Source organism: Silene latifolia, chromosome 9 (genome assembly GCF_048544455.1).
Source record: "Silene latifolia isolate original U9 population chromosome 9, ASM4854445v1, whole genome shotgun sequence".
Classification (NCBI taxonomy): domain Eukaryota; kingdom Viridiplantae; phylum Streptophyta; class Magnoliopsida; order Caryophyllales; family Caryophyllaceae; genus Silene; species Silene latifolia.
The window spans coordinates 164,739,785-164,762,288 of NC_133534.1; positions in this window are offsets into that span (position 1 = coordinate 164,739,785).

A 22,504-nucleotide genomic window follows, 5' to 3' on the forward strand; every position below is an offset into this window, starting at 1 on the left:
TTTTCCGACCACACAAGTTGATACACTTACGTCGATTTTTCGCCATAAGCCTAACATGTAAGTATGAGGGTGTACAAATCTTCTTTTATCATGTATTCATATGTTTCATGACTATAACATGCTAAATCACGAATAACATAGTCCAAAACATGGGAAGAATGAGCCATAACCGGATTTTTGGTTGAGGTAGAGGCTACTTTTGTAGTACACAGGCTCGCACCTAAAGCAACCTGCCTCACCCTTAAATCCAAACCGTGTTTGGTCTCTTCATCTCCTTTATTTTCATTTCATATTTGTAATCGGTTTTTACCATTTCAAGCATTTTCATACCATTTCTACAAGTTTTTAACCATAAAACATTTTTCACCCTTGGTTCCTAATACCATGATGGTTTAATCCGGGTTTCGGTGATAATATTTGGTTAATTACATTCTAAAAGGTATTTTAAAGCCTTTTATTTCACTTATTTACATTTTGTAGGGTATTTTAAAGCCTTTCATCATTTCTTTACATTTTCAAAACAAATGTATTAGTCACCAATACAAAGTCGTCCTTGGTTCCACATACCATGTCGGATTTTAACCCGAGTACGATGATGAATATTGACTAATTATATTCAAATTAACTTAAAATAATTAGTTCATAATCATTTTCATAACTATCCATGTCAAGCTTACAAAATCGAACCCGACATCGAATATTGTCAAAACAATGATGATTATTCAAGTATCGTTTTTCAAATCAACACAAAAGCGGTCTAAACGGGCTTTTCAAACCAAAACGAGTTCAAACACCCGTCCTTCAAAACATTTGACAAAATTTTTAAATAGTCATAATACATCTTCCATCGTTGACGACTCGCGACTAAACAGCCACTCCTTTTTCTATTTTAAAACCGAGAGAGACCCTTTTGCATCGCCAATAGGCTTGCGCCTCTTCTGGCTGCCTGATACAGGGTCTGTTCCCCTTCCAGCACTTGTCTAGGATGATCCCGACTTTGGTTAACCCGAATATAGGACGGATCAGATGACGAATCTGCCCATTCAACACCATATTTGCAAAATGCCTTTCTAAGACAAATGGATCACGTTATGCACCATAAACCTAATTCGGTAAATGAATGTTTAATTTCCGTCTTGCATGCTAATCAACGCTAAATCTAACTCGACATCTTATACTTGATACTTGTATTAAATCAACCGACTTAGTAAGCTCACATGTTAGGTTTAAACTAGTGGATGCGCATCCATGCATTTACCCGTTTTATCAACTTTTGCATTCAACCAACCAAGATCGAACAGTAGAGGCTGCAACCGCGGGCGGGATTGGGTGTCTGATTTAAGGGCGTCCCAATACGTACCTTCGCCTCTTACTCAGAAACTTTGGATAGTGGGCGACCTTATCCAGGGCGTACGAGAGTCATTCTAGAGATAAGATGCTAAAGCGGGACGATTCCTTATCTTTAGTACCTATGTCAAATCCTGCTTTGTGCTTTGTTTGACCGAGGTATAAAGTGGATTCTAAAGGGTTCCAAGCATCCCACAAATGCTTGGTGGCGACTTCGAACATCTCTAATCGTTTCGAGACCCTTGCCGAGACAAAACTGACCTATCTAAAACGATCCGACCGAAAGCATTTTTACGCCGCCGAGCGTGGCTTTCAAAAACACCACTATACGCCCGCAGATCGACCCGGCGTGTAGGTGGGCATGTCCACAATTTCACATTTCAAAACATTGAGATGGGGTTTGTCCCTTATTTTCTAGTGTCCTTTGCTTTCGCCAATCGCTTATTAGGCAACCGGTTAACCTCTAAACAATAGTTCTTGGGGCGATAGTCTCTTTTTCTTTGGGCGGTCGAGTTCCTGTAGATGACGGATCCGCAGTTAATGTCATTCACCTCAAAACATCTCATAAACTGGGTATCAAAGAAACTGATTTGGTCCCAACCAATCAAGGAGTACGCGCCTATGACGACACTCGTCGTAAGGTTGCGAGGCTTATCACCCTAACTGTTACAACCAGGCCTTTGGAATGGCAAACTAGTTTTCAGGTAGTCGACATCGACGCCTCCTTCAACATGTTTATGGGAGGTCCCTGGATTCACGCCGTCAAGGCGGTTACCTCAACCCTTCATCAGAAAATCAAGGTCCCTTTCAATGGGAAGACGATCATAATTCCCGCTTCCCCGATCAAAGCCGTCATGAAAAAGGGAATAGCCTCCCAAGCCATTGAGGAGGATAACAATGAGATGTGGGGATTCCAAGCTTTGAACACCTTATCCGATGAATCAAAACCCTTTGATTGTGACCCATTTGCAAATCTCACAGTCAACCGTATTCTAATGCGCCAGGGTTATTTCCCGGTCTACCTCTCAATCCGCTGAAGAGCACCTTACCTCCCTTGAAATAGGCTAAGGTCCCCAACATCCCCTTCGGGCTGGGCTATGAACCTGTCGATAAATACATCCAGGAGATGACCTCCTGATTCGGAAGCGCAAGAAGCACGGAGTTATCTTCCGTCCCTATCATTTGACCCTCAATGGATACTTTGTCCGCGAGGGAGAGTCCGAGCTCTACCACGGCTTTCCTGAGCCGATCTATGACTCCGTGACCAAGGTCAGGCACCCGGGTGTAGAAGTCTTCCAAGACTGCTACTTCATCCCCGACAACACCGAAACTGCATCAACTAAGTCCAAGTCGTCCTAGTGCCTCGACGGACAAGCTGTCACTCTCCTCTTCGTAGAAGACAACATCAAGCACATCGGCTATGAGGACATCATCAACATTGCTCTGAAGGACAACCAGTATGGCCCCACCGCCTTAATCTATGATACTGACCCAGAGAAAGCTACACAGGGCTGGAGAAAAAATGTCAAATGGGCCGATCGTCAAGACCACATTCTCAAGATTACAACTGGAGAAGGCCATATGTTCAAAGAGGGAAGTGAAGAAGAATATGAGTCTGAGTCGGAGTTTGAGTCTGTCATAGCTCCTAGCACTCCTGATGTCCCAGTCAAGGTCCCCTTCCCACTATTTTATAACAAACTTGTGGCTGCTTCAAAGGCTGAGTCAACTAGGGACATCCCCACTCCCATGGAAGGTGACAACCTGGAGCCTGGTCCAGGGGCCACCTCCTATGCTGTGTCGCCTCTGACCGATCATGAGATGTCTGTCCTCTCCGAGCTTTTCGCTCGAGTCAACTTAATGAACGCTAAGTTTGCTTATGACTCGTCTCAAGTTAACTGCAATGCTATTCTGAATGACTATGAGGAATTTGACTTGAGTGACTATCCACCTCTCCTAGCCAAAGAACTTGATAAACAGGAAACCAGGACCCCCATCATAGAGGAGACCGAACCTATTAACGTAGGGACCGATAACACACCCTCAAGAACTTAGGATAGGGACGGCCCTTAAGGCCTTGGAAGGACAACAATTCATTGACCTCCTACACGAATACAAGGACGTATTCGCCTGGTCCTACAGAGATATGCCTGGGATCGACAGAGAGATTGCAGAGCACAGGATACCCATTAAGCCCGGAGCTAAACCCGTGAAGCAAAAGTTGCACCGAATGCTCCCTAAATGGGCCCTTAAAATCAAGGAAGAAGTGGATAAACAGTTCAAGATCGGGTTCATCAAAGTGTCTGAATACTCTGACTGGGTCGCCAACATCATTCCTATACCAAAGAAAGGCAGAAGAATTTGGGTTTGCGTCGACTTCAGGGATCTGAACAAGGGAAGTCCACAGGACGACTTCCCTTTGCCACATGTTGACATCCTGGTGGACAATACCGCAGAGCATGCTCTCCTATCATTCATGGACGGGTATGCTGGGTACAACCAGATCAAAATGGCTGAGGAAGACATGCACAAGACTTCATTCACTACACAGTGGGGTACATACTGCTACACGGTCATGCCCTTCGGCCTCATTAACGCCGGAGCAACCTATCAAAGAACCGCTACCACTCTCCTACATGATATGATGCACAAGGAGGTAGAGGTATATATCGACGACATGATCGTCAAATCAAGAGAACGGGATGGCCACATATATCAACGCCCTCCGGAAATTCTTCGCTCGTCTGCGGAAATATAACATGAGACTAAATCCTCAAAAATGTGCGTTCGGGGTCACCTCCGGAAAAGTCTTGGGACACGTCGTAAGCAAAAGAGGCATTGAGATTGATCCAACCAAAATCAAAGCCCTTCAGCAAATGCCCCGGCCTAAGAACGAGAAGTAGATTCGTGGATTTCTCGGTCAGGTTCAGTACATTAGCCGCCTCATAGCCAAGCTCACCATGATTTGTGAACCAATCTTCAAGAAACTTCGCGCCTCCGATCACACCGATTGGGACGACGACTGTCAAAAGGCCTTCGATAGGATAAAGGAAATCCTATCCAAACCTCTGGTCCTCATGCCACCTTAATAAGGGATTCCCTTATCTCTGTACCTGACTGTCACCGACACAGCCATGGGAGCAATGCTATCATAAACAGTCGACGGTGAAGAACGAGCCATCTACTACATCAGCAAAAAGTTCATTGAGTATGAGACAAGGTACACCCACCTGGAAAAGACATGCCTTGCCCTAGTATGGTCAACAAAGAAGTTGCGGCACTATATGCTCAGCTACACGGTCCACATCTACTCCAAGATGGACCCGGTCAAGTACATCTTTGAAAAACCCGTACTAAACGGAAAGCTGTCTAAATGGACACTTATGCTCTCCGAGTTTGATCTCAAATTCGTACCTCTCAAGGTTATCAAGGGAAGGGCAGTCGCCGATTTCCTAGCAGAAAATCTCGTCAACAAGGACTCAGCGACCGACACATGGTCACTTCCTGACGAAGACATCCTTTGTGCCTACTCCAACGCATGGGACCTATACTTCGATGGTGCATCTAATCTGAGAGGCTTCGAGGTAGGAATCCTTCTAATATCGCTACAGAGAGAACATGTTCCAATCTCGGTCAAGCTAGACTTCGCCGTCACCAACAATGCCGCCGAATATGAAGCATGCCTTATCGGCCTACAAACAGCCATCACACTTGGCCTCAAGAGACTGAGGGTCCACGGCGATTCCTCATTCATCATCAATCAGGTGTCCGGGTCATGGAAAATCCGAAGTGCTAGCTTAGCTCCCTACCGAGCGAAAATCAATCAAGAGGCCGAGTTCTTCGACCAGGTCGACTACTTCCATTTGCCGCGAGAGGAAATTCAATTTGTTGATGCCCTAGAAAAACTTGCCGCGCCCATCAACATACCTGACGACATGACATCAATACCCCTGCGCGTCGAGAGAAGGAGTGAGCCAACTCACATATGTGCCATCAACAACGATGAGGAAAACCATGATGAACCCTAGTACCAAGCCATCCTCAACTACAAAACCAAAAACAAATTCCCTCCTAACTCTGATCCAAGAGGTTAAAGACCCATCCATTTACTTGCATCACAATTCGTGATAAACCAAGAACAATTATACAAAAGTACCCCCCAAGGGATTCTCCTCCTTTGCATTGACCATCACAAAGCCAAAAAAGTCATAGGAGAGGTCCACGACGGAGAATGCGGCCCTCACATGAGCCCAATGATGCTGACCCGAAAGATCATGCGGTTAGGCTACTACTGGACCACCATGGAAGCTGATTTCCGCAACTACGTCAAACATTGCCATAATTGCCAAATCTTCACCAACATATAACACATACCACCATCCCTTTTATACACCATGACATCACCCTGGCCTTTCTCGACCTGGGGCATCGACATTATCGGGAAAGTCAATCCGATAGGCACCAAATTGCATTGCTTCGTCCTCGTCGCCATCGACTACTTCATCAAATAGGTGGAAGCACATTTCTATGCAGTCTTGACCGCCAAACATGTGGCCAAGTTCATCATGGACAACATCATCTGCAGATTTGGGGTACCCCATGAAATCATCAGCGATCAAGGCTCTCACTTCTCGGCGGAAACATAGGCCTTGCTGGACAAATACAAGATCTAACGACATCAGTCATCCCCCTACCGTCCCCAAACCAATGGAGCGGTAGAGGCAGTAAACAAAACTCTTGTCACCATTATCAAGAAAATATAAGACAGCTATCGCGATTGGCCGAGCAAACTCCGATTCACACTTTGGGGATACCGAACCTCCATTCGAACATCGACAGGCGCCACGCCCTTCTACCTAGCATACGGTATGAAAGCGGTTCAACCGGTAAAGTTAGAGGTCCTATCCTACGCATCCTACTGGAGAGTCAAGTTCCTGAGGCGGAATGGATCAGTCAAAGGTACGAACAACTCACACTTCTAGAGGAGCGGCGACTCAACGCCTTGCACAACGTCCAGCTATAACAACGACGTATACAATGGCCATTCAGCAAGAAGGTTAAACCCAGGAACATCAAGAAGGGGACTTGGTCGTCAAGTCAGTTCGAGCACCACTACCCGTCGATTCGAGGGGGAAATTCAAACCCAATTGGGCCGGGCCATACCAGGTTAAGAAAAAACTATCTGGGGGCGCAGTGAGACTGAGTGACCTAGACGGGAGGATTTCACAAACCCGACCAACCTAGACCAACTCAAGAAATACTACCCTTGAACCATAGCAACCAGCAACTTCACCCTAGTTTTACAACTAGCGGCCACCTTAACCCTTTCAAGTCAAGTTCCTTAACGCGTTCTGATTTGAAATTGCATGTTTTATCGAGTCAAAGTTGCGGCACCTTGCCGGTTTCGAATGTCCTTTGATCTGTCAAAGGCAACATCTATTTGCACTAAAACAAAATACCCCCCCGAACTACGAGCATGGTTTAATTTCACCTCTTCAGGTGGATATATAGGCAGTCCTTCTCCTACGAGAGGGATACAACCACAAAACCAAATCAAAATTTACAAAACATTTTGAACTACGATCATGGTTTGAGTTCACCTTTTTAGGTGGATATGTAGGAAGTCCTTTCTTACACAAGAAGGATACAACCATCCCCATAATAATTAAAAAAAAAAAACATCCCCATAAAAACATCACCCATATCAACTTTCAAAAAAAAAGAAAGGAAAAAAACATTCCCTTTCCCACAAAATACAAAGAAAGAAGCCTTTCTCTCTTTCTACAAAAATCCCATTTCCCAACTGCAAATGTTTAGGATAATTCAAATCGAATTGCCTTTACAAATGGATGGAAGAAAGAACCGTTCACAATTTTGACATGAGCAATCTTCTTATTTAGTTAATAATGAGAAGGATTACAAATTCAACAACAAATGAAGCTCGACAAGTCTACAACTTGTCAAAGCTAAGGTGTCGACTAAGATACCTCACATAATAAAACAAGCACAAAACACACAAAACATAACTAGTACAACATAATAAAAAAAACTCACAACACTAATACAACATAATAATAAAGTGGGTAATGGAGGTCTTCATTCTTCCATTCTACCCTTGCCTTTTCCCCCGGGGTACATCTTCCCCTTGTTCTTCTTTTTGGCCCGCCTAGCATGGACTTTCCCTTCAAAACGGATCCTCAACGGATCTACAACAGCGACGATTTCCGGTCTCTTGGAAGACCCCATGCTCGGTCCAAAACGAGCCCATACACGGCCCACTAATTCTTTAGGACTCGAGCTTCTCCTATTTGGTGGCCTTATCACATCCAGGCTAGCTCCATCAACATAGTTGATACGTGCATTTTATATAGTCTTTTTAGCCTATTTTATGCACGTATTTTTATGCTTTTATCGTGGTTTTATGCTACGAAATGCCCCGAATATACTACTTTGGTGTATTTTGTCTTATTTGCAGGAATGAGCCATAAAGTAGTGAAATCAAGTCATTTACCGTCCGTTTTGCATGCATTTGGAGGAAGAGATAATTTGGAGCGGGAAATATTGCAGTCTTGGGATGCGTGAAGGTGTTTCGGGAGCTAAAAGGACAAGTCAAGGCAAACTAACGAGAATTACAAGCTGCTGAAGTCAAGATCCACTCGATCGAGTGGTTAGGATTTAATAATAAGTCGATCGAGTGGTTAGTTTACTCGATCGACCAGCTCTTTTTATGCATTTACTCGATCGAGGACATTCTAAGTCGATCGAGCAGGTTTTTGAGTCAAGTTCACTCGATCGAGTGATTTAGTTAGTCGATCGAGTAGCTTCGCTGACGGGTTGGGCTTTTAAGCTTTAATTCGTTAATTAGGTTTAATCCTACTCCTATTTTCTTATAAATAGGAGTTAGGGATGTCATTAGTAGGGATCCAATAATCCGGGGGATCACGTTACTCCTTTTCCCTTCTTTAAACACCGTTACCTTGTTCTCTTATCTCCGGATCGCTTAATTTCAGTAATTCTTCTTCCCTTATTCACTTTTAATGTTTATTTCTTCTTTTATTATTGTTCTTGTTTATTTTATCATGCATAGCTAAATCCCCTAGTATGTTAGGATTAGGGAAGCCGTGGTAGCAATGCTTTAACTGTATTAAATAGATTAGCCCTGCGATAAGAATTGTATTAGGCAATTTAATTGTTATCCGGTCAAATGTATGCATGCAGGAGACCAATAATTCCAGTTAACCCCGACCTAGATCGAAAGATTGGAAGGGAAGGCTTGCTTAATTACAATAGGGTATTGCAGTGAGGGCGAAAGTTAAGTCATTTTTACGCTCTAGGGCGGTTTAAGGACCGAAAGGTGACGACCATAGCTCTTCTCATCAATAGTCTAATCGCCTTAATATTCTCGATAGTATAAGATCCAATAGCTGCCACGGTGGACCGACTCCTAGCATACTCCCTTCTCTCTTGTTGTTTATTTCTCTTATTTTTCTCTCTCGCCTATTAGTTTAGTTCAACAATCAATTCAAAACCCCCATTTCTGTGACACCCTGACAGACCAAATTAAACAGATAGATAGCAACCTTGCCTCCCTGTGGAGATCGACCCTACTTACTGCTAGCTATTAGTTAGTTGTACTTAGGTATTTTATTTTTGGTGTAGAAACGACCGCATCAAATTTTGGCGCCGTTGCCGGGGAGGCGACGCTTTTTATCTGTTTTATTTTGTTTGTCCTTTTGCCTCAAGGGAAGACTAAGTACCTTGAGGCTGTTCTTATCTTTTTCTTTAGTGCTGTTTTGATAGGCTCACAGGTTTATTAGACAGGCTACTGAGGGAGATTATCGAAGGGAAGGCTTGAGTACCTTCGATCCCTCTTGCCAAGATGACATCTGTCTCCCGACTAATTGCTCGGTTTGAAGCCCAAGCTGAGCCATCTGCTAGTTGGGAAAGGAAGAAGTCTTGGGGATGTGGTCCTGCTGAGCACAATGCAGCCGTAGTTGTGCCGCCACATCCACCCCTTCAATGGCCACCGCAACAAGATCCCCGTGATGTAGAGAAAAAAGAAATCGCAGAGCTGAGATCCTTCGTTCTGGAATTTGGTAGACATATGGGTGCTCAAGTCACTGAGATTGCTGAGTTGCAGTCTGAAATTGCTCGGTTAACAGCCGGGTTGGTTGCTCGGCAACCAAAAGAGGTGTGCTTGACCAAGAGCGGTTTTTCCCATGAAGAACCCGCGTTGCCCGATGCTGAAAATGATTTCCATATTTCGGATGAAGACTTTCTATCGTATTTCCAGAGCGTATGCAAGGATACCAGCGCTGTACAGGAAGAATCACTCGATCGAGTGACTTATAATGGTCGATCGAGTGAATTTCCAGAAGACAGTCCTCGATCGAGTAATATCTCTTCTCGATCGAGTGACATGCAGGAGGACAGTGCTCGATCGACTGATTTTGTTACTCGATCGAGTGAGATGCGGGAGGAAGGTGGTCGATCGAGTGATTATTTTGCTCGATCGACGGAAATGGCCATCGGGAGCTTTGGTTCGTCATTTTGGTTTGATATGGATGACGAGTCTGACGATGATTACGGTGAACCTCCCCTATTCACAGCCGAGTCGGATACACTTGAAGCTGCGATCTACGGGGCAGATTCCACTGAGGAGGTTGATGAAGAAGCAGTTGAGACGGTAATTGCTCCTAGCACGGAAGAGGTAATAACCCCTTTTACTTATGATTCCGTCATTAAGAGCGACCGATCTGAGGTAGTAAACGATAATTTTATTATTGTTTGTTCTAATAGTATCCTGCCTCGTTTGACTTGCGCAATTTCTTTTAAAGTTATACCCCCTCTCAAGTGGACGATTAAATTAGCAAATTCCCACCGTCCTCGTCATTTCAAAACTGTTACTCTGAGTCGGGACCCCCATATATTGACGATTGCTCCCGCGCTCCTTTATTTTGTGGATAAATTTAGGAGCTCCCATAGGAAATTTGTTCGGCTTAAAAAGTTAAACATTTTTATTTCCTATTTTGTTATTCCACTCTGGTGCTACTTACTGTTTTGTGTAGCACATGCGCAGCTATTTGACAGGTTGCTGCGCGCTTTGAGCTGTTTTGATTGTAGCTGATTACAGAGGCTTGAAGAAGGTCGAGCTGGGACCTGACTGAAGCTAGCGTTACCCGGGAGGCAACCCGGCGATTTTATTTTGCTTTTTATTTCAATTTCAGTTGTAATAAGTGGTTTTTACACCATAGACTATCTCAGTATGCTTGTTTTTGTCAGTTGCGGGCTGTTTTCATTGCGTTTGCAGGAATTACATTGAGGATTACTCGATCGAGTGGTTTTTCTACTCGATCGAGCACTGTAGCTGATGGATTCACTCGATCGAGTGATTAACCCACTCGATCGACCACCTGCAAGATGAAAACTACTCGATCGACTGGTATCTTCCTCGATCGAGCAGTTTTTGAGCGCCCATGTTACTCGATCAGCCACTATTCCTCTTGATCGAGTGTTATTGACTTGGATTAGCTTCCTGAAACGGTTTTCCGGGCCCTTAGCAACCTCCCATTTCATGGTCGGTTTGGGGAGGTCCCCTTATTTGCGCATTTTGTGAGTTTTCCGCTTTTACTCTCTTTCTCCTTTAGTTTGCATTTCCTTTCCATGTTTTGGTACAATGGGGGCATTGTACGGTTTGGTTTGGGGAGGTTATGCATCCATATCTGTGTCTGCATCTTGTTTTTACTGCATTTCAGTTATCACGTTTAATTTTATGCTTGCATTGTTGTTTATTTTTGTTAAAACTCAAAAATTCCATAAAAATCAGAAAATTGTTGAAAATTCAAAAAATTTCACATTTATTTTAGCATATAGGTTGAGTCGGAACGGTCGATTTCCATGATGAAATTGCACTGCATCTGTCTTTTTGCTTAAGCCTTGCAATAAACTGTTATCTTATTAGCTTTGTCTTATTGCATATCTACGAGTTAATGTTTAAATTTAGCTGAACGAATAGACTTGACCTGAAATTTTGGCAACCTACTTATAATTTCTATGATTTAGAGCCTTATAAGCTGGTGTCATTTATGACCAGTTTCATGTAGGATTGTGAGTAGTTACTCCTTGCATATCATGTATCATTAATTTGCACATATATGAAATTCAATTGCTTTTTGCCGTCATACATTCGGGTTAGTGGTTGGTGTCACATGCAGGGAGGTGCTTACATTTTCCCTTTCTTTCATTTTTACCCATTTAACTCCACATTAGCCAAATTTGCCAGTTGACCCTTTAGCTACATCCAAATTTAGCCTGCCTTGTCAAGCTAGTTTAGATTGTTGTTTTGCGGTATATATTTCATTGTATCAAATATTGGCGCATATTCTATTGAATCGGAGTTGGTATTTTATGAAGAAAAGGAGGATGATGGAAAAAAAATGACGTGAAAAAGAAAAAAAAAAGAATTCGAAAAAGAAGAAAACAAGAAACCGTGAGTAAAGAGAAAAAAATAGAAAAAAAAATCGAAAAGAAAAAAAAAAGATGTTGTTAGTTGACGGTTTCTACTCCTATGTTCTATCTTACATTATTTGAGGAGTATGTTTGGTTTGGTTTGGTGAGTCTTATGCCAAATGAAGGGCATGTGCTTAATTCATAATTGCTTAAGATTCGGATGTTGTCATATGGTTCTGTTTTGGTACTAGCTTGATCACCTATACCTCCACATTCCCATAAATTTTTTGCCTTTTCTTACCCATTGCCTCACTTTACCATATTTTTGTAAGCCCTCGGCTGTGATGGACCTTGTTTGGTTGGAATGTATGTATGGTAGTTAGAATTGTCTATCATATTAGTTGCATGCATGTTTATGTGGGTCGTAGTTTAGGTGAGCGACTATTTTCCTTTCTCTCATACATATATATGTTCACCCTTTGCTTCATGAGAGAAGAGTGACCCGTGAGAGTCCATTGTTGAAGGTCTTGCAAGGTCGACGGTTCAGCTTTATTTATAAACATCTTATAACTCGTTTGCATTTGACAGTTTAGCTATAAGTGTTAGTTTGCTTGCATTAAATTGACTTAAGCGGGCATTTGTAGCTGGCTCTGAGTTATCTTTTTCCGTTCCTTTAGTTGCATTTTAGTTTACTCGGGGACGAGTAAAGGTTTGGTTTGGGGAGATTTGATACGTGCATTTTATATAGTCTTTTTAGCCTATTTTATGCACGTATTTCTATGCTTTTATCGTGGTTTTATGCTACGAAATGCCCCGAATATACTACTTTGGTGTATTTTGTCTTATTTGCAGGAATGAGCCATAAAGTAGTGAAATCAAGTCATTTACCGTCCGTTTTGCATGCATTTGGAGGAAGAGATAATTTGGAGCGGGAAATATTGCAGTCTTGGGATGCGTGAAGGTGTTTCGGGAGCTACAAGGACAAGTCAAGGCAAACTAACGAGAATTACAAGCTGCTGAAGTCAAGATCCACTCGATCGAGTGGTTAGGATTCAATAATAAGTCGATCGAGTGGTTAGTTTACTCGATCGACCAGCTCTTTTTATGCATTTACTCGATCGAGGACATTCTAAGTCGATCGAGCAGGTTTTTGAGTCAAGTTCACTCGATCGAGTGATTTAGTTAGTCGATCGAGTAGCTTCGCTGACGGGTTGGGCTTTTAAGCTTTAATTCGTTAATTAGGTTTAATCCTACTCCTATTTTCTTATAAATAGGAGTTAGGGATGTCATTTGTAGGGATCCAATAATCCGGGGGATCACGTTACTCCTTTTCCCTTCTTTAAACACCGTTACCTTGTTCTCTTATCTCCGGATCGCTTAATTTCAGTAATTCTTCTTCCCTTATTCACTTTTAATGTTTATTTCTTCTTTTATTATTGTTCTTGTTTATTTTATCATGCATAGCTAAATCCCCTAGTATGTTAGGATTAGGGAAGCCGTGGTAGCAATGCTTTAACTGTATTAAATAGATTAGCCCTGCGATAAGAATTGTATTAGGCAATTTAATTGTTATCCGGTCAAATGTATGCATGCAGGAGACCAATAATTCCAGTTAACCCCGACCTAGATCGAAAGATTGGAAGGGAAGGCTTGCTTAATTACAATAGGGTATTGCAGTGAGGGCGAAAGTTAAGCTGTTTACGCTCTAGGGCGGTTTAAGGACCGAAAGGTGACGACCATAGCTCTTCTCATCAATAGTCTAATCGCCTTAATATTCTCGATAGTATAAGATCCAATAGCTGCCACGGTGGACCGACTCCTAGCATACTCCCTTCTCTCTTGTTGTTTATTTCTCTTATTTTTCTCTCTCGCCTATTAGTTTAGTTCAACAATCAATTCAAAACCCCCATTTCTGTGACACCCTGACAGACCAAATTAAACAGATAGATAGCAACCTTGCCTCCCTGTGGAGATCGACCCTACTTACTGCTAGCTATTAGTTAGTTGTACTTAGGTATTTTATTTTTGGTGTAGAAACGACCGCATCAATAGTCCTGAAAGAAGGCACGGTTGGCCTTGCAACCCTCTCAATACTTCAAGTCAACAACCTCGTCCTTACGAGATTTGGACCTTTCCTCCAAGGTTTGAGCTCTTGACCACTTGACATAAGCGGGAGTCACCCATGTCGTGGCAACGGGGTTTGGTACATTCCAAAGTGGCCGTGTGGCCCACCATCTTTTGAAGACCTCCACAAGCTCGTAGTTTCGAAAAACATTCTCTTGGTCAAGGGTATCTTGAGCGGCTACCTTTTGTTCATGCCCCATTTGCCTCATGAGCCTTCCGGGATAGATGAAGGAAGCAACCTTCAAGCCCACCACCATCAAAGAACGAGAGACAGCACCCAAAGCGGGCAACCCCATGAAAGACCTCAAGTGCCACCATGGCACCACCCAACGGATGTGAGGACCACCCTCATCCGCCAATCTTGCGGCCCAATAGGCCTCGGTGGATGCAAAGCTATCCGAGTACAACTTCTTCCTCATGGTAAGGTGACAGAAGGAATAAGAAGAAGTATCAACCGGAGGCTCTAGATACCTTAGCCTCGCCAATAGCCACACTTGGAGGATCCTTGGAGATCCAAACGAAGGAGCTTCTCCACAAGAGCCTTTCTTGTCCAAGGCTTGGACGATCTCGCCAAGCGCTGACCATGATGGATCTCTACCATGCTCCATGTGCTCGACTACGTGCACAAGGGTCATGCTACCGTAGCATTTTGGCCCCTCCTTCAGAGCATCAACAAATAGGTATGCTTGGACAAGGCAAAAGGCAAGAGTCCTCCTCCTAGCCACCTCCGAAACATTGGCATCCAGTCGGTTTGAAAAAATGTTGATAAGAGCCAACATTTCCACACCATGAGGAGCAACGATAATGTTGACTTGACTTGTTGACAAACCCAACATTGAACGTAATTTCTCCTTATAACACAACCGAGTCGAGGGAAGCACCAGAACACAACCCGACCACCCACCAATGGCTCCTACTTCTTCGGCAAGAGGACAAATTTCACCTTTCGGGAAAACGAAAACATGATGTTTCGAATCCGAAAACCGAGAGCATGCTTCAAGAAATGAGGATTGCATCTTGACTTGATGAAGCACCAACAATTGACCAACTCCCATGCAAACGAGTTAATACGTCTCTGGAGGCGACAAATCTCGACACCATTGTCGCAATACATTTTCAAAAGCATCCATGAATAATTTTGTGGAAGAAGAAGAAAGGTTTTTGTAGAGATATTTTCGTGTTTTGGATGATGAAACAATGAAGCAAAAATATCCCTATTTATACAAAACAATCAGCGTGTTTTTCCGAAAAAAGGGAGAGCTGGCTTCTATCGCCAATTGGCTTGCGCCTCTTTGGGGCTGTTCTCAGGATCCCCACCTTGAATTGTCCCTTTCAAGTTGTGTTTCTCCCAACACCTCAAACCTCCCATCGGAATGCTCGCGCCTCTTCAGGCCTATTCAAGATGTTTTGTGTTTTTTCACACTCACATTTCCTCATATTCGCGTTTTACGAATACCGACACGGTTTCCATTGCGCAGCTTTAAACATACGTATTTTTCTCTTTTTTTAAGGGGGAAGGGCTAGTCGCCCCGATCCGCGATGGATCGTTTCCACGTCAGTCGAAATTCAGAAAATTTTTCGCTTTCTTTTCACAAAAATCGAAAATTGATAACACGACGTCAGTCTTCTTCAAAATTTTAAGCTCTCACAAATCCGAGTCTTGATCTCACAAAAATCAAAAACCAAATAAATTCCAAAAAATCTACTTTAAATTCACCCCCTGACGGTTCGAGTTTGAATTTTTCGAGTCACAAATCAATTTCAACAATTTCGATACAAGTTAATTCAAGACACGAGTTAATTGCTCAATTTTCAAATTACTTCTTTTTGAGGAGTCCAAACGTGATGACTTGTCGCGGAATTTTCAAAATATCAATTCAAATTTCAATTTTAACTTCGAGTCACCGTGGTTAATTTCGTTTTCAATCAAATGCTTTTTACATGTTCACGTTTATGTGTATGTGCTACCTGTTGCCTGTTTTCTACACTAAACGATGCAGGAACTGGTGCGACAGAGAAGGGAACTGACAGCCGACTACGCTTCTCTGAAACACAACACAAAAAAGGCCAAAAATCATAAATAAACCACAATCCAAAAACACATATATACGAACCGCCTCACGCAAAATGTAAATATGTACAAACAAGAGTCCAAGACACCGACCAACAACTACAACTATTCACCTCCTCCCGTCAGACCAGTCTCGGTCTCACGAGGAGTCGCAGGCAAGGCATACACCACCATCTGCTCAGGCTCCCTCTCTAGAGAACTCTCCAACGTCTCGTACTCCATCGTGACGTGAAGTTCCTCCGCCGTAGCCAACTGAGCCCTGAGAGAGACAATCTCAGCATCTCGGCTCCGCAACCCATCCTCACGACACCTCAGCTCCTGGTCTTGACTGGTGATCCCCAACCTCTGGGACACGATCGTCGACCTAGCTGCGTCCAACTCAGCACGGACCCGAGCAAGCTCCGTCGGATCCGCAGTACCCAGCAAAACACAATAGAGATCAATGAGATCTAAAAACGTGAAATGCAACACAAAAATACACAAAAACAACGAACAAAAAGTACCTGAGCAAGCCGAGCCTCCCTCGCAGACAGGTCACCAGCAAGTGCCCTCCACCGGTTAGCCATCCGCCACAAAGCCTGATGACTAACGGTCGACACCTACAAACAAGAAGGTCCTTCAATGCAATGCAAGGCAAAACATAAACGAGGAAAAAGTTTCAAATGAGGAACTCACCCTCAGGACGGTGAACCTCCACTCCATGCCAGCGTCGGTCACCTCAATGACCGCAGGCTCTGGCAGGTGCAGCTGTAGCTCCTCGCCCCTAGCCCCTGAAAGGTGGTCTCTGCCGGAAAAACTGGGGGCTGGGTCCTCATCAACGCATCGACCCCCTACAATTTGGGTCCACATCAAAGGTAACAAACCCTCCTATCAAAAAGAGGCAATGAAAACAAAAAACAGAGAAAACATACCTCGATCGGGTACCAGGCACGCCTCGACAACCGGAAGGTGTCGTAGTCGGACTCCCGCATCAACAACTCCTCACCACCCTGACCGTGAAGGTGCTCCTCAACCTCGTCGGGGGTCGACTCCTGGAACAACACCCTAGGCGGATCGACCGGTACCACGAAAGTCTCAGTGAAGCAGTGACGAGCTAAGCACTCGCCCAGGTACCAAACCGGCTCGATCGCCGTCTCAAGGTACAAACGCTGGGAGCTGCGAGGTTGCAAATGCTCCTTGACAGCGGCCAACACCTCTGTGTAGTGCTCCCAAGGCCACCCGACAAACTGCACTCAAGGCAAAGCTAATCAACTAACTGGGGGCTTTCTAAGCTACCTAGTCAGCCTATCTTTATCTGTCTCTACAAAACAAAAGGGAGTAAGAGACCACAACTTACGTCAGCAACACGAAGGGCGTTCACGAGATGCCTACAGTCCTCATAAGTTGACTTGGTCGACTTCTTACGAGCCACCGTCTAGGCCCTAACAGTAGGGTAAGTCGAAGGGATGCCACGAGTGGCCCCGGACGCAGAGGGATGAAGTAAGCATACAACCAAGCCTGTAACCAAACACAACAAACACAAATCAGCGAAATTTTCAAAAATTGCCAAAATCAAACCATAAATCAAAATCAAAATCAAAATCAAACTCAACAAAAAACTATAAAAACGCTCGTACCTCCAAGATGAGGCCGGGACCAACTAAAGTAGAGGCACTACCATCCCCCACTGCCTTCGGGCGCACCGCAGCGTGCAAGTACCGAGTGAAGCTTGCCAGGGCTGGCGTAACCCAGTCAAACTGACCCAGAGTGTCGAGGTCAGCAAGAAGAGGAAGTACCTTGGTCGACAGACGCTCACCCTTGTCACCAAAGTACGTGGCACCCAAGAAGTACCACAACCACAACCGCCATGTCAGCTCTAGCCTCCGCCTCCGAACTCGCCAACGGCGCCGGAGCGTAACCCACCACTCTCCCTCTGAAGTGGTCCCTCACATATGAGCTCGGGCTCATGTATGGGGTGATGTTAGAAGGATCGGGCAAAACACTGCCGATCAAACGAGTGACTGCGGGGGAAGACACTCTCTCCGGCGTCTCTGAGAACTCAATAGGCATCTCGCTATAGGGGAGGCCAGATATCACGGCAAAATCCTCTAAGGTCACACCAACCTCCCCAAACTCCATATGGAATGACAATGTTGTGTCCCAGTAATGATCCAACATGGCACGGATCAGACACAAGTTTGACCTAATCGAAGCCCTGTGAATATCCCGCCAAGCAGCCACCAGCGGCCCTAAAGCTGACCTCTCGATCAACGCCCTCGTACCGGCTCGGAGAACGTCGTACAAACCCAGTCAGGTGGAGAAGCCTGAGAAAGTCCTCATGGTACCAATCTCCTGAAATAAAAAACAAACAACGTTAGAACTCCTATTCAGGTCTAAAATGTCAGAAACGACGAAAGTTCGACCAAGTGGCACAGCTTACCAGGCCCTCGTGCGCATGGTAGGAGATATGCTTGTCCAGCCGAAACAACAATTGGCTACCTTCAAAACCCTCGGCCTAAGCAGGCACCGCCCGCAGGTTCAGCCCCCGTAGAGCTGTAACCCGTATAGCCTCTTAACCCGCAACGTGAGCATCATCCTTGACCGTCTCCGCCCTCTGTCTCTTCTGCTCACGAGACTCCACGCGACGGATAAAAAGCATCTCAACAACCCTAACGATGTTCTGCGACTCCCGCATGGTCGGCTGAGTAGCCCTCCTCCTAGCAACCCTCCTCCTGTAGGTACCACCCTCAGACCCTGTCCGAGCTCTCTCAACACGAACAGCCTCAACAACCGGCTCCTCCCGAGCCCCAGTGGCTCCCTCAGAACCGACAGCCCCAACAACGGGCCCCTCACGAACCTAATTGTCTCTCTCAGCCCTAACAACCTCCTCGGTGGGCCCCTCCTCCTCAGAAATGTCCCCTACTACCACGTCAGGTGCACTAACCATAAAACTAACTGGCCCAGTCCAAAACAGGTTCTCCAAGGTCTCAGCAATGGACCCAACAGGTCTCGAGCACTCCCTTGCAAACAAGAACGTCAGCCGAAATTTCGGCATTACGACGACATAAAATGGGCAAATCCAAAAAAAAACCTGCAAAGCAAAACAAGGGCAATCTCGCCCGAACCTAGCCACACAAAACAATCTACAAAAAACGCACAAAAAATGACTCGCCCTTCTTTTCAAGCAAAAGACGAGTCAAAACAACAATAAAAGAAACAGCACCTCAACACCCACACAAGGTCCACTAACAACCCAAAAAATGTTCCCAATGCGATGGGGTACTTTCCCACAGCTCAAAAAAGGCAATTTTACGCCAATATTGAGCGCAAACAGGTCAACATTTCAAAACACGACCACAACAAGGCAACGTGATTTTACCACGTCTCAAAGCGACCAAAACTACCAATGAGGTCCATTTCAAGGCAAACTGACTCAATTTAAGCTCAAACAGACGCTTATTTCGTCAGACATAAGACCGTCGCAAAAGGCAAAATTCCAATTTCGTGCACAATACCCAACAAAGGTTCAAAATGACAAACACGGTCTTCCCCGACTACAATACAACCCAGTGGGGCATACAACTCAAGCAAATAAACTTGACTTTGTGAAGTGAGATGGTTTCCTCGTTTCATTCACGTTTTTCGAGCATAGGGAGCAGGAACGGGGACCAAAATGCAAACTAAAAGCACCCCTATACTCCTAAACAAGTTTCTAACCTAATGCAATCATCAATTTCACTCGAAATTGGCTCATTCAAAAACGCCCAATTTGATTTTTAAGGGTATAAAAATTCGCCCTAATTCAATCAATAAAAAGACCAACAAATTCAAATTGATTCAAGAGGAATTATATACCTTGAGATGACATATTGATAATGGCACAAGCTCAAGCAAGAAGCAAAACCAAAAATGGCGATTTTTTGGTCGGGTATTTTTACAGAAAAAAGGGAAGCTCCCTTCCTTCGCCAGGTAGCTCGCGCCTCATTGAGGCGTCCCTATTCCATTCAGCGGGATTTTGGGCTTTGGCCCAGTTCCACACACGTTTTCTCACAATTTCAATGACGGAACTAAAGATCGTCATTTTCAAGTAAAAAAAAATCAATATTAAAGAAATTCAAAATTCGCTATTTCTTCAAATTTCAAGCAACAACAATTAAAACCGTCATTTCACAAAAATAATAGTGAATTTCAAAATTCACTATTTCTTCAAATTTCAAACGACAACAATTAAAACCGTCATTTCACAAAAATAATAGTGAAATTAAAAATTCATTATTTCTTCAAATTTCAAACGACGACAATTAAAACCGTCACTTCACAAAAATAATAGTGAAATTCAAAATTCACTATTTCTTCAAATTTCAAACGACGGCAATTAAAACCGTCATTTCAAAAATAATAGTGAAATTCAAAATTCAATATTTCTTCAAATGTCAAACGACGGCAATTAAAACTGTCATTTCAAAAATAATAGGGAAATTCAAAATTCACTATTTTTAAATTTCAAACGGCGGCAATTAAAACCGTCATTTCAAAAATAATAGTGAAATTCAAAATTCACTATTTCTTCAAAATTTCAAACGACGGCAACAAAAACCGTCACTTCAAAAACAATAATAGTGAAATTCAAAATTCGCAATTTCCACGGCGGCGTCAAAAGCCCCATCTGTCAAAAAACAAGCAGGTAGCGGGATTAAAACCCGCTGTCCCAACAAACATTCAATACAAACACCGAGATTCCTCAATAGGATGTCGGAGGCTTCCTCGCAAAGGCCACTATTTCAAAACAAGCCCATCCAACGCGGCTATTTCCACAGGCGATCAATCTACCCCTCATTATGGCTGGCGGTCCTTACAATCGCATATGGATGGCGGGCCTTATAATTGCATATGGCTGACGGGCCTTACAATCGCATATGGCTGGCGGCCCTTACAATCGCATATGGCTCGCGGGCCTTACAATCGCATATGGCTCGCGGGCCTTACAATCGCATGTGACTGGCGGGCCTTACAATCCCATATGGCTGGCGGGCCTTCCAATCGCATGTGGCTGGCAGGCCTTACAATCGCATATGGCTGGCGGGCCTTACAATCGCATATGGCTGGCAGGCCTTACAATCGCATATGGCTGGCGGGCCTTATAATGCTTATGGCTGGCGAGCCTTACAACGCACAACGGCTGGCGAGCCCCCTCATATACACACAGCGGCTGGCGAGCCCCCCTCATATACGCACCGCAGGTGGCGAACCCCTTCATATATGCATCGCAGCTGGCAAGCCTTAGTCCGCAAATAATATACAACTCGAGGACAAATCCTGAAGATGCCTCAGGTATGACTCCTTCTGATGACTGGCGAGCCTTTGTACGTAGTCTAACGGACTTAAAACAACCCGCATGGATAGTCGACAAACTCTAAGCTATTCCCAACGATAGGTCCTTGGCTCGTACCCTCAAGTCCCCTTGACGTCGCCCTTCCTGACAGCAGGTCCTTATCCAGAATCCTTTCGAGCCGCCTCGGCGTCGCTTGAGTCTCCACGTTGTAATATTCGATTGACCTGGAGGCTCTACTTTGATTTTCGTCCTGTCCAAGCCTCGGTCAAAGTGGGGGCTTTGTAGATACCCAGTATCTGCTGAGACTCCAACAAACACCCGTTGATTATCGGACTACAACAGTTTGTGTACAACTTTACGTCGGAAAACTTGAAACGATTTCGAAAATAAAACATTTCAAAACTTTTCAAAAGTACCTGGAGTGTTTAATGGATGACGACGGGGTCGTAATGACACTAACTAGAGTCGAAACCGACACCAGACCAGAAACCGACTCAAAATTAAAATCCCGACTCCAACAACGAGTCAAACCGAGTTAAACACAAAAAACAAACCATTCAAATGCTTCTATGTTAAGATTTCCCGGAATCTTACATAGTCAAGTACCAAACATGTTCATCCAAATTCTAGGATAGAACAACTGATGATTTTCTCGTGTGATAGGGACAAGACACCTCGAAGACGTGCGACGTGGCTCGCGCGTCTTTGAGCAGCCCAGGTGGCCACATCGCTCAAAACTCACACAACCACTCATTCTCCTATAAATACCCCTAAAATACCACCATTTGAGAGTTACGCGAGTGTCCGTCCCCTCTTTTCTCCCTTAAAATTCTAGACTCGACTTCCTAAGTCACAATCCGAGACGTGTTTACGACCTACCGATCGTAAACACAAGCCTTACACATTGTTTGGTACCGTCATCGTGAATTAAACCACTTGACCGACCATCTCGACTACTACACCATCACTAAACTTAACAAAACACTCTTTTTACTTACCAAAACGGTTTTAAACCGAGTTTTCCGACCACACAAGTTGATACACTTACGTCGATTTTTCGCCATAAGCCTAATATGTAAGTATGAGGGTGTAAAAATCTTCTTTTATCATGTATTCATATGTTTCATGACTATAACATGCTAAATCACGAATAACATAGTCCAAAACATGGGAAGAATGAGCCATAACCGGATTTTTGGTTGAGG